The sequence below is a fragment of the Notechis scutatus genome, chromosome 6 (genome assembly GCF_049901735.1).
Source record: "Notechis scutatus isolate UNSWTSFEM ecotype Mainland chromosome 6, rNotScu1.2, whole genome shotgun sequence".
NCBI classification, from domain to species: Eukaryota; Metazoa; Chordata; class Lepidosauria; order Squamata; family Elapidae; genus Notechis; species Notechis scutatus.
This window is the reverse complement of record NC_142014.1, coordinates 36,612,025-36,627,892: the sequence shown is the minus strand read 5'-3', so window position 1 is coordinate 36,627,892 and position 15,868 is coordinate 36,612,025. Positions and strand designations below refer to the sequence as shown.

At 39.5% G+C, this 15,868-nt stretch overlaps 1 long non-coding RNA gene across 1 annotated transcript; it reads left to right on the top strand.

Moving 5' to 3' along the window:
* Positions 1 to 43: 43 nt before the first annotated feature.
* Positions 44 to 15,243, top strand: LOC148130170 (uncharacterized). Its single transcript, XR_015750214.1, has 3 exons — positions 44 to 218; positions 363 to 526; positions 14,886 to 15,243. It is a non-coding gene; the product is annotated as an uncharacterized LOC148130170 (long non-coding RNA).
* The last annotated feature ends 625 nt before the right edge of the window (positions 15,244 to 15,868 follow it).

Here is a 15,868-nt window from a genome sequence, read left to right as displayed (position 1 = left end):
CAAAGTTTAACCTTACTTCAGATTTTCTTTGCGGACTGCCTTGTGATTTTCTGTGAGTAAAATTTTATTTGCTATCAGTTCGGACTTGGCAGGCAGGACGTGTTGGAATGCCAAGAATATTATCAGTTCCAAAGAATTAACTCTGCGAAGTCCGAGCCAGCTTGCCTGCCTGTGTTTGTGTGAGTTTGTACTCTTTCATCTTTTGGGAAAGAGGAAAGGTGAGACAGAACATGTATGTATGTATGTATGTATGTATGTATGTATGTATGTATGTATTTATGTAGCACATATATGCTTACACTTGCACACAATATATACACAAGCATAAACACACACATTTACACGCTGGTTCTCCCTTCTAGGGTAGAGATACTGTTTCTATTGCAGAGAAGAACTAACATGCTTCTCCGTTCCATGCTACATTGTTATTTATACATGGACTTGGAGATTATACTGCACTATTATTGACTGATCATTGAGAGCTGGGGAAAAAAGGAGCAGGTTATCCAGAGCTGTTCAACAGCAGGTAACAAAACCAAGGAATTAGATGAGCTGTGGGTATAGGGCTATATAATTGATGATTGCATTATAGATAGGTTTTGACTTATAACCGGTTTGCTTAGCAACCATTTTAAGTTACAACCATCACGAAAAAGGTGACTTATGATCTGGTTTTAAAGTTCTGAAGTTTGGGTGCTCTTTCAGGTCACGTGACTGAACTGGGCATCCGGCAACACAGCTGCAGTTACATCCATTTGTAGAGTTCCATGGTAATGTGAGTGCATTTTACAATGGTTTCACCAACAACTGGCACTTAACTTCTGGTTTTTGGCACAACCATACCCATAAAGAACCATTGGCTTGCCTAACAAACATGGTGTTCACTTAACATGACAAAAAAGGCCACAACAACTATTATGACATATGATTGTAATAAGCTGGCTCCACTATGGTCATATGTTAACTACCTGCACTACTTAAGTACTAGAAAGCAATAGAAAAATTTTAATCTTCCAAGTCAAATATAAGATTTAATGTATGTTTCCCTTGCCATGATACTCAGGTCATTTTGAGAAGTCACAAAACTCCAGAGGGAATAGCAATTGCTTTTGAGGTGCTGGCTAGTGCAGTGGATATTGCAGTGTTATAGAAAGAGGCAAAAGAAGGCAGGCATTCAATGTGATTAAATGGTGTAGGTAGATAGAGAATTTTGTGTTTGCTTAGAGTTGTGCCATAATGGACATAAAGTAGGGACACATAGCACAGTCTGCTACACAGCACAATAGAGACAAGAAATTGCTCTATGAATATTTTTTTCTAAAATATAATACACATGCTAATCTTACCATTACTTCATCTGCCTCTGTATATGGCGTTGCTTGACACCTGCCTTGCAACCAATAATCTGTAATTTGAGCTTCTTTGTTTCTGTAAAATAGATATAGCTTGTATTTGGCAGTAAACTTGGAGCATGGCCCACATATCCTTTGGGTGATTGCCCAGCCTCTGCAGACCTTTACAAATAAACTATTTGGAGTCTGGATTTTGGCTTTGTAGTCATGATTGAGTAAGTGATCAGATTCAGCACCCACTTTGTATATTATAGTTGAGGAAGGAGAAAGGAGTTGCAGACAGTGAAGCAACATCATAATGAAGCAGGGTTATAACATTTTAATTAAAAAGTAATGAGTAAGAGAAAATATGCAGATATCACATTTTCTCTCTCCCTTGAGCAATAAAATCTGACCCAGGAAGTGAGGACAAAGGTCTAATGAAGTTGAACTGGGCAAGTGAAAGAGATTGCAAATAAAGTATTCTTTTATATTCTAAAGTGTTACTACTGCTAGTTAAAAGAAATGTTAATTATTGATATATAGATTTCCATGGTATGGAAAATAAGTCAAGCTGACACTATTTAACTAAAGTGATTTGAATTTAAACAGAGAAATAAACCATAGGAATAACCTAAAACAGTCTTGTTTCACTGCTGAAAATATTAGAATTTGGCCAAAGTATTTTTCTCCTCCAAATAATTGTCCTTCTTATATATATTATTTGAGGTGTGATGGCTCAGCAGTTAAAGATACTGAGCTTGTCAGCTGGAAAACTGACAACCCAGGTTCAAGACCTGAATGCTGCTTGATGGGGTGAGCTCCCGTTACTTGCCCCAGCTCCTGCTTAATTTGGATTTTGAAAGCATGCAAATGCAAGTAGATAAATAGGTACCACTTTGATGGGAATGTAATAGAATAGAATAGAATACTTTATTGGCCAAGTGTGATTGGACACACAAGGAATTTGTGTTGGTGTAAATACTCTCAGTATACATAAAGAAAAGGTACATTCATTAAGAATCAAGAATCATAACGTACAACACTTAATGATAGTCATAGGGTACAATAAGCAATCAATCATACTAGAAAACAGTCGATATAAATCGTAAGTATACCAGCGACAAAGTTGCAGTCATACAGTCACAAGTGGGAGGGGATGGGTGATAAGGAGTGATGAGAAAATTAACAGTAATAGTAGTGCAGACTTTGTAAATAGTTGAACAGGGTTGAGGGAATTATTTGTTTAGCAGAGTGATGGCTTTCGGGGAAAAACTGTTCTTGTGTCTAGTTGTTCAGGTGTGCAATGATCTATAGCATCGTTTTGAGGGAAGGAGTTGAAACAGTTTATGTCTGGGATGTGAGGGGTCTGTAAATATTTTCACAGCACTCTTTTTGACTCATGCAGTATACAGGTCCTCAGTTGAAGGCAGGTGGGTAGTAATTGTTTTTTCTGCAGTCCTAATTGTCCTCTGAAGTCTGTGCCTGTCCTGTTGGGTTGCAGAACCAAACCAGACAGTTATAGAGGTGCAGATGATAGACTCAATAATTCCTCTGTAGAACTGTATCAGCAGCTCCTTGGGCAGTTTGAGCTTTCTGAGTTGGGGCAGAAAGAACATTCTTTGTTGTGCTTTTTTGATGATGTTTTCGATGTTAGGTATCCATTTTAGGTCATGTGATATAGTAGAACCTAGAAATTTGAAGGTCTCTACTGTTGATACTGTGTTGTCTAGTATTGTAAGAGTGGTAGTATAGGAGGGTTTCTTCTAAAGTCTACCACCATTTCCACGGTTTTGAATGTGTTCAGTTCCAGATTGTTCCGGTTACACCACGAGGCAAGTTGTATAACTTCCTGTCTGTATGCAGATTCATCGTTGTCTTGAATGAGACCAATCACTGTTGTGTCATCAGCAAACTTCAGTATTTTAACAGATGGATCGTTTGAGATGCAGTCATTGGTATATAGGGAGAAGAGAAGTGGAGAAAGCACACAGCCTTGGGGGGGGGCTGTGCTGATTGTACAGATATCGGGTGTGATTCCTCCTAGCTTCATCTGCTGCTTCCTGTCTGTTAGGAATATTAGTATTTCATGAGCCCCAATGTATAGTTATGGTGGCCACATGATCACAGAAATGTCTTCAGACAATGCTGGCTGTTTGGAGATGAGCATCGTCCCCCTAGAGTTGGACACAACTGGACAGGGGTAACCTTTACCTTTACCTTGGTATATTAGTTAAATAGGTTTGTGATGCATATTTTGGGGATGCTCTTCCAGATATTCTCATTTATAGTAAATGGCATGTTGAGAGAGATCAATTTAGGGTGGATGATTGTCTGATGAAATGTTTCCTTTATACACAATGTTCAGAAAATATGCAGATTTATTTTTATGAACTTTTTATTCTCTAAGGGTGACTAATGACCTTTGTTTTTATGAGTTTATTATTTTTAATTGATGCTTTATTTAATATATTTACAAACTGCTTGTCATTCAGTGATTCTCTAAGCAACTCACACATTAAATATGATAAAACACTGTTACCAAAACATAGGCAAAAAGAAATGGCATCTAGTACAGCTGGTGAGTGGAGAGCCCATATTGGTGCCCATGTAAGAAGGGCCACAAACAGTAGCCTAATCTGGATTTTAAATCCTGGAGTTAGGTTGGATCAGATGCTTTTCAATATGACTCTTTCTTCTTTTTCCAAACCACAGAACTCCATGAATTTGATTTCTGCATAAATATGTGAAGATTATATTCATATTTTCAATGATAGACCCTAGAACAATGGCCCTCAGCTTTTTGAGGACCAGGGACTAGTTCCATGGAGAGAGATTTTTCCACAGACTGGAGGGTGCATGGTTTCATGCATCCTGCATCCCAAGGATGGGGCTTCGCTTGTTTGTGTGGTCCAGTTTCTGGCATGCAGTGGACCGATGCCAGTCCACAGACCGGGGGTTGGGACCCCTGCCCTAGAATATTTTTGCATTGCAAGCTGATGAGTTTCAAAGTAATCCAGAATATCAATACTTCCATCAATGCTTCTATTAATAACTGGTTTTATATTGCAAGGGCATCAGTCCTTCAAAGTTGGTTAGGTTAGGAAACAGACATTGCAAGAACTACTGGTATTCTACCTCATTGTTCTAAGTTAAAATAACATAATTTTGGAAGTCTGCATAATTTCCCTTTCCCCCTCTTATATGAAACAGAATCAAGACAGGATTATTTTGAGTTTCTTTCTTATACTCTTTTCCTTCCTGGATATGTTATTTTTACTATCTCTTTCATCTGCCAACAGTAAAGTTGCTTGCTTTTGCCAACCTTGTGTCTGTTTTTCTTTGCCCTATTTCTCCTTCTGGAACTAATCTCTCTTTGCAGACATATTGCCATGAGAAACCAGTACAAACCCATTCCCCCACCTTTGCTTGGCAGTTACTCAATGTCAACAGACATGTTTTCTTCCAAAGAATCAGATAGATGGGTGGAAATTTCTCACCCATTCTTGTAAACCAGTACTGGAGATTTTATTGTGGTAGGAATCATGATGTGGTCCTCATCCTGGGGTTTACTATCTATTGATAGTGGTCATAGATGACGGAGAATGAGTCTTCTTCAGGGATTTCAGATGGAACTGGTACAGAGAAAGAACATCTGTTGCATTCTCCCTCAATCTCTCAGATTCAGGGGAGCGCTTCCAATGAATAAAATATTTCAAACATCTCCTTCTACATCTAGAATCTAAAACACATTCAATTTTTTCTTCCTCATCCACCAAGATAGGGTTGGGGGAAGGGGGCTCCTCATAAACAAGCAACTATGATGGAAGACTAGATAAAATTTCATGATACAAACAGAAGGCCACTAGGTCAATTCTGAGTAACAGAAGGAGCCAATAAATTTCAAGTCCAAGTTTACAGATTAACAGGCAGAAGATAAAAATGTAGTAGAGAGCAACACCAGATCTCTTATTGCAATTGTCTGTATTGTAAGACAATTGTCCTATTGTCTGTATGCAACTATGTCATATCTGTGCCACAGAGACAGGACTGTGGAGGAATTTATTAAGTTAAATTCTGCAAATAAAAGTCAGCAGGTTTTTTTTGTTTTGCTGATAAGAGACACAGCACCTCAAGTACTGTTTTAATAATTGATTTACTCCATTAGTGGGTGGATTGTGCAAGATGACAAATGAATCTGAATATCCCATAGATAGAAGAGGACCTTCCAAAACTTGGTTATAATTTGAGATCCATAATCCAATTTGATGCGATTGACTAAGCTCCTACTTATAGAAATGCATAGAAAAAGTTGCTCCAGTTTCTGAGCTGATGAAAGGGCTTTGTAAGGAATAAAATATCTTGGTAAACAAACCCGCTTGCACAAAAATGGTTGTATAAGCCAGTATAGGAGAAAGATCAGTAATAAAATCCATCAGAAGTCCCAAGACCCCAAGAGTAAAAAGAGAGGGTAAAGCAAAAATGTAAATATGACCAGAAATTTACATGTCATGGCAGAATTGTAATACTGTATCTCTTCCCTTATAGCAAGGGAAACATGCTATATACATGACACTTGCAAAGCAACTGTTCATCATTCACAGATGAAAGTAAAATTTTCACATCCATTGGAACATGGACATATCAGCCCTGTTATTGAGTTACTCTAACAGATCTATTGCTTCCCAATATTTCTGGTATCTGGGGGTCTGTTCTTGGGTTGTGGCAAAGTTGCTTAGCTTTGGGATAATAGCTGGGAAAATGGAGATGAAAGATCATATTCAGATTTAGATGACAGTGGATCGAGTAATGTCTTTATGAACGAGGAACATAAATAAATAGGAAAAAGGTGTGTCTAATGGGACATGAGGATTGTAGGTACTTTTTGTAGGTGTTCCAAATATTTGTGATCCATGCATACTTGCAGTGGATGAATTGCTCTCCAAGAAATGTTTCTTTTGCTGGAATTCAGATTTTATTGCAAGCTATTCCTTTGAAAATATCATAGTTCCCTTCATCTGCGAGAAGCACTCTGCCATAAAAAAGCACATGGCAGAAAATATCCACTCTCCCCTTGATGCTTGGAGGAGAAGGGTTTCTAATGCTGCATCTGATGCATCTGTTTGATAAAAAGACTTGAGATGCTCAGGATGTCTGAGCAGTCAGGAAGAAAAATAATTTTCAGATGTTGAACCACTGCTCGCCTTTGAGTAGACCACCTGAACTTATATACCTTCTTTAAAAATTGAGAAAATAGCATTGTGTGGTCTATAAAATTAGAGATGACCTTTCTACTTTGCAAAGTCTACAAAACACTGGGCATCATTGACATTTTTAGGTTCCCACCATGAAAGAATGAACTGTACTTTTGCAGGATCAATTTGATACCAATTTAGATTGTTTAGATCAGGGGTCTCCAACCTTGGCACAGTCTTAAACTTGCCAAGTCCCTGGTTTAGATTGTTCTCCTACCTTTATTTTTATAAATAATGAGGTGGCGAGCATACCTAATATTCCTTTGTCCTCGCTTTCCCCTACAATAACAATTACAGGGTTGAATCACTGGTCCAGAGTTACCAGGCAGTTTTCACGTCTAAGGTAGGACTAGAACTCACAGACTCTTGGTTTCCAGCCTGGTGCCTTAATCACTTTTAATCAGATCTTTTGTAGGGATTTGGTAATCCAAACAGTTAATTGAGGAGGAGTAAACTTATTTTTTCAACTTAGCAAAATGTTTGTGTTTGTGAAGTGACTCTAAGACATTTCTGATATGTCTTTTTGAAGATGGCTCTTCTAAAAAAAAAAAAATCTCATTCAGGTACACTATACGTGGCCACACAGCAGAATATGTATTATTTTTAAATCTGAGACCACATCACAATTAACCAATCCAAAACTGTATGTATTCACTGTGTGTATTCAAATTTGCCAAAAGTAGTATTAAAGGCAGTTACATATTCATAGCATGCCTTTTGAATGGGATCCTATAGATCCGAAATAAGAGGTGGTTGCTAGTGATTCCTAATGATTATATTATCGAGGTGCCTATAGTTATGAGCAGTCCTAAAAGAAACGATCTTCCTTAAGGACAAAAAAATGAAGGTGCAGATGTGGGAAATGTAGAAGAGTGAAGAAATGAAATATGTATTCAGGGTCAAGATGGCATTTACATATTTTATCAGCTAACAGTTCTTCCATATCTTTATGTTATGTCCCACCTTCTAAAATAAACAGTTAAGGCTGAAAGCAGCAGTCCTTGTAAAGAAAGGCAGCAAACAGGAATTTTCACAGATAGCTCCAATAAGTAAAATTTCCAACGAACTAAATCCAAGACTCAACAAGATTCTTCAGATCAAAGTCCTTCACAAAATAATTCCAATAAGTAGAAGTTCCAACGAATTAAATCCAAATCCCAACAAGATATTTCAGATCAAAATCCTCCAAACTGTGCTCTTCAGTTCTCTCTTGCAAATAGACACTTTGTTCCGGACAAAGTGCAAAGTCATATCTCTCCCTTTATAGAGTAACTAATTAGTCTAATTGCTGGTCTGCTCTCCTACTGTAACCTCGTTGGTTCCTCCTTGTCAGGAGACGTCTTGTCCTGACATCTACTCAGCAATCATCCAAATTATCATCTTCTTCACCTGAAGATAACATTTGTTCCTCATTATCACCCGTTCCCGGCTGACCACCTAATTGAAGGGTGGAGGAGTTTGAAGGTTCAAGCCGATCTTGCAAATCAAATGCATTCATCTCCTCCTCATCGTTAGAACTTGCTGATTCATATAAGTCCTCCTCGCTGGAGCTGTCATTCAAAAACCTGTAGCAGATGCCGGAATCACAACACTATCCTCACCGCAGGGCCCTTCCCCGGGTCTGGCGATCTGGATGCGGTTTCAAGGGAGCGTACATGAAAGTCTCAAGCAGATCCGAAGCATGAAGTGTAGACGCATCCGTCCAGGAACAAACCTCCGAGTCATCTACCCTCCTCCTGACCAAATACTGGAAGCGACCTTTGAACCAACGGGAATCAAGGACGCCGACCACCGTATCGCCAACAGCAGGCTCCTCAGAAGGCAATGATAACGGACCCGGTTCAGCAGAATCACGTAATCGACAAACAGAAGAATCAGGAATCAAAAGAGATCGATGAAAGACGGGTGAATACGCATGGATCGTGGCAAAGTGAGGCGGTATGCCACGGGATTAATAACTGCCTCAATCGGGAACGGACCAATAAACCGATGATCAAGTTTTCTAATAGGGCGATCGACCTTCAGATGTTTTGTAGATAGCCACACTTTATCACCCACAACTAACGGAGGTGTATCTCGACGGGACCGATCTGCAAACCGCTTATAATCTTCTTTTGCCTTGTTCAATTGTTGTATCAGTAGACGGCGAACTGCTGTGTAGTTCTTCCAAAAACTCTCGGGTCTCAGGAACCGGGAATCCATCATAGTTAATGGGAAGAAACGCGGATGATAACCCATATTTGCAAAAATGGCGTGACACGGGTGGAGGTATGCTGCGAGTTGTTAAACGAATTCTGCTAACGGGAGGTATTTCACCCAATCGTTTTGTCGCAAATTAACAAAACATCTCAAATATTGAGTAAGAATCCCAATCACTTTCTCCGTCCCGCCATCAGTTTCTGGATGGTGCGCTGACGCTAAACATACTTTCACTTGCAAAGCCGCCATTAACTGTTTCCAAAATTCTGCCGTAAACTGGACCCCACGATCAGAAACCACTCTATCAGGCAGTCCATGTAGACGGAAGATATGTTGCAAAAATAACTGAGCCGTAGTGCGGGACGATGGTAATTTCCGACAGGGAATGAAATGGGCCATTTTAGTCAACATATCCACTACCACAAGCACTGTTGTGAACCCGATGAAGACGGTAAATGTGTCAGAAAGTCCATAGAGATCGCTCCCCATGGTCTACTTGGAGTCGGCAAGGGTTGCAAAAGTCCAGGAGGTGCACCGGATGCTGCTTTCGCTTGCCTACATTGAACGCAAAGAAGCGACGTAAGAAGACACATCATGACGAACTCGAGGCCACCAAAAAGTCCGAGTGACCAAATGCAAGGTCTTGTGTAATCCAAAATGACCAGCGGCTGGGTTATCATGACATTGTGTCATGATGAGAGCCCTCAACGGTCTGGTAGGCACATATAATAAACCCCGATATCGAAGCAGATCGTCTTCAAAAGACCATGGAGAAGTTGGGCCAATGTCCTCCCGTCTCTGCTGCGTCCACACATCCAAACGTTGCGCCTCTCGTAGTTGGGCCCGTAAATCTACCGGTTCCTGCAGTACGGCTAGAGATTCCGGTGGTAACACTGTCCGTAAAGGAAGAGGATCTTCGGCATAAGTATACTCCGGTTTCCGAGATAATGCATCCGCCCTCCGGTTCTGACCACTTGGGCGTAAATAACCGAGAAATTAAATCTGGCAAAAAATAACGACCAACGAATCTGCCTTTGATTCAATTTCCTAGCCGTGGTCAAATGTTCCAGGTTCCTATGATCTGTCCGAACCTCCACCTTGTGTCGAGCTCCCTCCAAATGATGTCTCCAAGTCTCAAAAGCAACCTTAATAGCTAACAACTCTTTTTCCCAAATGGTATAGTTGCGTTCCGAAGCTGTAAGCTTCCTAGAATAATAAGCGCAAGGAAACAAAAGAGCGCCATCCTCCGAAGCTTGTAACAGCACTGCTCCGATAGCGACATTAGAAGCATCTGTCTCGACCACAAATGGGCGATCCGGATCAGGATGCTTCAATATGGGTTCAGTTATAAATGCTTTTTCAAAGTGTCAAAAGCCTGTTGTTGTGGAGGCCCCCACACAAATGGAACCTTCTTACAAAGAAGCTGGGTTATGGGATCCATTATCTTCGCAAAACCTGGAATGAAAGTCCGATAATAGTTGGCAAATCCTAAAAGTCGTTGCACATCTTTAACCCGACGAGGAGCTTCCCAACTACACAACGCCTCAACCTTTTTGGGGTCCATAGCAATGCCCACAGGAGAAATAATGTGTCCCAAGAATTCGATAGACGACTGAAAAAAAACATTTTTCTAATTTAGCATAAAGTTTATGTTCCCGAAGACGCTGAAGCACTTGACGCACCTGCTGAAGATGTTGCTCTTTAGATTTTGAATAAATCAAAATGTCGTCCAAATATATGACAACAAACTTATCCAACATGTCTCGAAAGATATCGTTCATTAAATGTTGAAATACAGCAGGAGCGTTGGTCAAACCAAATGGCATAACGGTGTACTCGAAATGACCATAACGAGTGCCAAAAGCCGTCTTCCACTCGTCTCCCTTACGCATCCGAACCAAATTGTAAGCTCCACGTAAGTCAAGTTTCGTGAAAATTGTAGCTTCCCGTAACCGCTCCAACAATTCGGAGATGAGCGGTAAGGATAGCTATTTCTCACAGTGATAGCATTTAAGCGTCTATAGTCACAACAAAGCGAAGTTCTCCCGACTTCTTCTTGACAAAGAGAACGGGTGCTGAAAGAGGGGATGACGAAGGTCGAATAAATCCCGAGCTAGATTTTTATTCAAAAATTCTCGAAGTGCAACTAGTTCAGGCTCAGACAAAGAATACAACCTCCCTTTGGTAATGGAGCGTCCGGTATCAAATCCACGGGACAGTCATAAACACGATGTGGTGGTAATTGATCTGCCTCCTGTTCACTGAAAACATCGGGAAATCCGACAGCTCTGAAGGAATCGAGGCAGCAGAAGCGACAATATGTTGGCCTGCACAGACATGTCTCAGGTGGTCCACACATTGCAAGCTTGGAAAAGAAACAGCGTTCTGCGCCCAAGCCACCAACGGATCGTGTAGACGCAGCCAGGATACTCCGAGCACCAAAGGAAGATGGAGGTTCAAGTGATATAAAACTTATCGCCTCCTCGTGATCCCCAATACGCATACGCAGTGGTTGGGTGGCAAGCGAATAGGTCCCGACTTGAGTTCGCGCCCATCTCACGGTTTCCACCTGCATGGGGGATTCACAGGCACTAAAGGAACTTTGAAATGTTTTACGAAATCATAATCCATAAAGCTAGTCGTAGCCCCTGAATCCACCAGTGCCACGGCAGGGATTCCCTCCTTCCGAGATTGCAAGAATATGCGAGTGTCCAAAAGTAAATGTCGAGGAGGGCCAGAATTAACTTCAGCAATTTGAGATGAAAGTGAATACTGTGCCCGACCTAGGGTTTCCCTGAGGTCGGGCCTACCCCGTTTCCGACGGACCAGCAATGGGTTTTGATACAGGTCCACGAGTCCCCTTCCGAGTGCAGGAATTTGCAAAATGTCCCGAACCCCGCAATAAAGGCACAAACCTTCCTGAAATCTTCTCGATCGTTCCTGAACTGTTAAACGAGGGCGGAGTGCGCCTATCTCCATCGGCTCCTCTGCTGGAATTCTGGATTGGAAAACCCTCATAGACGGGGTGCGTGAGCGAGGAAACACAGGTGGCTCTGCAACGGTCCGTTTACACCCACGATGTTGTAGGCGAGCTTCAATACGTAAGCATTGAGTAATCAATGTGTCCAAAGTTGAAGCACGCTCTGCATGAATTAGTTCATCCTTGATAATGTCGGACAAACCCTCTTGGAATGCTGCCATGTGAGCTGGTTCATTCCAGGTGGAGTCCATACACAACAAGCGAAATTCTGCAACGTATTCTTGCAATGAATGTTTACCTTGAATAATATCCCTCAATTTTCTGTCCACAGTTTGAGATTTAATTGGATTCTCAAACATAACGTTCATCTGTTGAATAAACCCCTGGAAATCGTCCAGTAATGGACTATCTTGTACTAATAAGGGAGTAGCCCATTTGGCAGCCTGCCCGGTTAACAAACTAATAATAAAGCCAATTTTAACTCGATCGGTTGGAAAATCCTCCGGCCTCACAGAAAAATACAATTGGCACTGACCCAAAAATGTTGAAAACATGTCTGTTTGCCCAGAAAATTTATCTGGCATAGCTATCGAATTTTTCTCACAGGGGGTGCAGGGGGAACTCCAGCTGCAGCTGAAACAGTTTGAGAATTGGCAACGAACGATAATAATTGTGTTACCTGATTTTGAAGGGATACGTTGCTCTGGAGTAATTGATTTATTTGCATCTGTTGCTGCTCCACCAATTGTTGCATTTGAGTTGAATCCATCGTTGCAAAGATGGTCTGTTAGGTCCGGAACAAAAATGTTATGTCCCACCTTCTAAAATAAACAGTTAAGGCTGAAAGCAGCAGTCCTTGTAAAGAAAGGCAGCAAACAGGAATTTTCACAGATAGCTCCAATAAGTAAAAGTTCCAACGAACTAAATCCAAGACTCAACAAGATTCTTCAGATCAAAATCCTTCACAAAATAATTCCAATAAGTAGAAGTTCCAACGAATTAAATCCAAATCCCAACAAGATATTTCAGATCAAAATCCTCCAAACTGTGCTCTTCAGTTCTCTCTTGCAAATAGACACTTTGTTCCGGACAAAGTGCAAAGTCATATCTCTCCCTTTATAGAGTAACTAATTAGTCTAATTGCTGGTCTGCTCTCCTACTGTAACCTCGTTGGTTCCTCCTTGTCAGGAGACGTCTTGTCCTGACATCTACCCAGCAATCATCCAAATTATCATCTTCTTCACCTGAAGATAACATTTGTTCCTCATTATCACCCGTTCCCGGCTGACCACCTAATTGAAGGGTGGAGGAGTTTGAAGGTTCAAGCCGATCTTGCAAATCAAATGCATTCATCTCCTCCTCATCGTTAGAACTTGCTGATTCATATAAGTCCTCCTCGCTGGAGCTGTCATTCAAAAAACCTGTAGCAGATGCCGGAATCACAACATCTTTATTTCCATTTTCCATTAAGAATTATCATAATTTTAGATGCAGAGAAGGCCTTTGACAACCTGAATTGGGGCTTTATGTTTAAAATGCTGGAAGAAATGGGCTTTGGAGTAAATTTTATGCAAAGAATTAAAGCAATTTACACATTACAGAATGCAAAAATGTTCATAAATGGTGATTTAACTATTCAAAAGGATATAAGATAAGGATGCCCTTTGTACCCTTTGCTGTTTACTTTGGTTTTGGAAGTCTTGAATACAGATTATCAGACAGGATGACAAAATCAGAGATATAAATATTAAGAAAGAAGTTTATAAATTGAGAGCCTTCGCTGATTATTTGTTTGTATTTCTACAGGATTGAAAAAATAATATAGAATATTTGATATGGAAATTTGAAGGAATTTGGGGCTCTGGCAGGTTTTAAAATAAATAAACAGAAAGCAACAATGCTGATTCAGCCTATGTCTTCTCAGGATAGTGATATATTGAATAAAAAGTCAGGTTTTAGGGTCAAGAAAAAGGTAAAATATTTAGGGGTTATGTTGCCAAATACAAATATAAAACTGTTTGAAAATAACTATGTCCCTTTCTGCAGGGATATTAAACAGGACTTACAAAGATGGGATAAATTGCATTTATCACTACTGGGAAGAATCTCTGTAATTAAGATAAATGTTTTACCAAAGATGCTTTTTTTATTTCAGACATTACCAATACTCACAACTGACAACACATTTTAACAATGGCAGATGGATATCTCTAAGTTTATATGGCAAGGGAAAAAACCAAGAATTAGACATAAGTTATTGCAAGATGCCAAGAAAAGAGGGGGCAGGGTTGGGTCTACCAGATACGAAATTGTATTTTGATGCATGTTGTTTGACCTGGGCAAAAGAACGGGTGAGCTTTCAGAACAAGAGGCTACTCGATTTAGAGGGCCATGAATTAAGGTTTGGATGTCATGGCTACATGGTATGACAAAAGTAAAGTTAATGTTAATTTTAATAACCATTTTGTTAGACGTGCCATAATAAGAGTTTGGAATAAATATAAAACTAGGCTCTCTACAAAGCTGCCCCTTTGGGTGTCACCACAGGAAGCTTTTTCAAGAAAAGAAATGTTGGCAAAGCCAGATTGGCTGATGTATGGTAAAATTTTATCTTTCAACTCTGGTGACCCAATATTAAAGCCGAGGGAAGAATTTGAATCAGAAGTTATGTTTGCCATTGGTTTACTTATGAAAGAAAGGTTTAAATTGGATAAAAAGTGCTACGGATTTGACTTTGTAAAAATGAATTGAAACTTTCATTATGTGGCAATGATAACATATTATTGCTAAGATTTATAAAATGATATTAAAATTGAATTTGGAAAATGAATATGTAAAATATTGTATGATTCAGTGGGCAAGGAATTTTGGATATAATGTGATGCTTGAACAATGGGAAAATATGTGAACAAAGGGTTTAAAATTTACATTACTTTATAATCTAAAAGAGAATTTCTATAAGATGGTGTATGACTTAACACCAGATAAATTATCCAAAATGTATAAAGGCTTGTCAAATGAATGTTGGAAATGTAAAAATAAAGAAGGAACTTTTTTATCATTTATAGTGGATGTGTGATAAAGCAAAAAAATTGAAGTATGATTCATATTTTAATACAGAAAATTCTGAAAACGGAGATAAAAATGAAACCATAACTTTTCCTTTTGGGTCTCATGGAAAAAGAACTGTGGAAAAAATTTGGAACTTTATTACCATAAATTTTGACAGCAGCAAGACTATTGTATGCACAAAAATGGAAGGACATTTCAATTCCTAGCATGGAAGAATGGTTGCGGAAGTTGATGGAGTTGGCGGAAATGGCAAAACTGACTACTTTTATTAAAGAAAAGAACATAAGTACTTTTGTTTCCACATGGAAATCGCTTCTGAACTTCGTGCTTGATGTGGAAAAGAATATAACTCTGACTTTGGGTTTTACAGATTTGATTGATAGATCTTTATAGAAATGATTTGTGTATACTCTTATGGCAAAGCAAAAAGCTGTGTTTTGATGTTAATGCCTTATTTTACTGTAATAGAGAGAGTTGGAAGTCAATACTTCTTTTTCTCTCCCCCCCTATTTCCCTCACTTCACTTCCCCTTTAACCTCCCCCCTCCTACTGTTCTTCTATTTATATTAGTATTTTGTAATACCCTATGACTTAATAAAAAAATGAAAAAAGAATTATCATAATGTGTACACCTACATGCATCTCTCTCTCTTTCTCCCTCCCTCCCTCTCCCTCCCTCCCCCTCTCTCCCTCCCTTCCTCCCCCCCTCTCAATATATGCATACCTCCTTACAATATACATTATGCATTAATGGGTGCTATCAAGCTCCAGGAAATAAGACTTAAGGTTATTTTCAGTTGCTAGGGACTGTAATACATCCACTTCAAGAGCTGACATTCTTGTTCATAAATTGCTAGCAACTGCAGTAGTTTTGTAACAAGAAATCAATGGTTGAAATTAGAGAAATGATTAAAAACATTTAAGAAGACCAAGTTGTCTAATTCCAGAACTACAAGCAGCTAGGCTGTTAATTAAAAGTTAAATAACTTTAATTTATAGTAAAACTTTTATCTGGTGCCTGGGGTTTCCAT